This window comes from Limulus polyphemus, unplaced genomic scaffold (assembly GCF_000517525.1).
Source record: "Limulus polyphemus unplaced genomic scaffold, Limulus_polyphemus-2.1.2 Scaffold264, whole genome shotgun sequence".
NCBI lineage: Eukaryota > Metazoa > Arthropoda > Merostomata > Xiphosura > Limulidae > Limulus > Limulus polyphemus.
Genome location: NW_013665874.1, coordinates 26,160 through 27,127, shown reverse-complemented (window position 1 = coordinate 27,127; position 968 = coordinate 26,160).

Here is a 968-nt window from a genome sequence, read left to right as displayed (position 1 = left end):
CATATCAGTATGTTCTTATTACGTAATCGTGATAAGCCGCAGGACACTTCCTTAGCACTTCTTTCAACTGTGGACTCATTCTAACTTGAAAGTCAACCCCACTATTCAGTTAAGAGTAGCTATCTAGGTACCTCTGATGGTTGCCCTTTTTCTGGTTTGCAGTTCTAAATTATGAATGACTATTTCTGATGGTTTATGCTACTCAGATCGAAAACATTAAATACTTTTTTGGGGCAAACAACGGTTTAATAACTTATATGTTAATTTTTGGGTTCAATATTGATCAAAATAAGTCTATTGACCGGCATTTATATATTGCCTAAAACGTTGTTAAATATTTGACTTTCCCTCAAGCACACACACATAAACCACAAATTCTGATTTTTTTTTCGAAGGATGGTACCTAATAGGTACACTTTTTCTTAAAGTACTTCACATTCAGCAGGATTTGAATTTGTTTTTAATGTGTTCTGTAATGAATTTGTTATTATATATTTATTTTAATATCGACGTTGTTTAGATTAAGTTTATATTTAAAAACATACGTAGCTTATATGTTAGATAGTGCGAAAATCCCGCCTTTTCTCCAAAGTTGCAGACAATTCTCGAGAGTAAGAATCAACAATATATCTATATACGTAAATGTTTAAATATAGCTCAGTATTGTTATTTAATCTGAACTTTCTAGAAAACCTTCCCACGGCTATAAATGTAGCCGACGCGCCGCGCCAAACGTGTGTCTATTAGTAGTTCGCTCTAATCAGTGTGCTATAAACTTCGAAAGCTATAACGGTGATTTTTATAACTCTTATCAATCGGAAAACTTAAGATATTTGACCAGGAATATTTATAAATTGCGAAAATTACAAATTGTTTAACTTCAGTGGATTCCCATCGGACATTATAATTTTTACGAAAGCATTATCTAACTTCAACGGACCAAAAATTCAACGTGTGTGGCAAAGGAC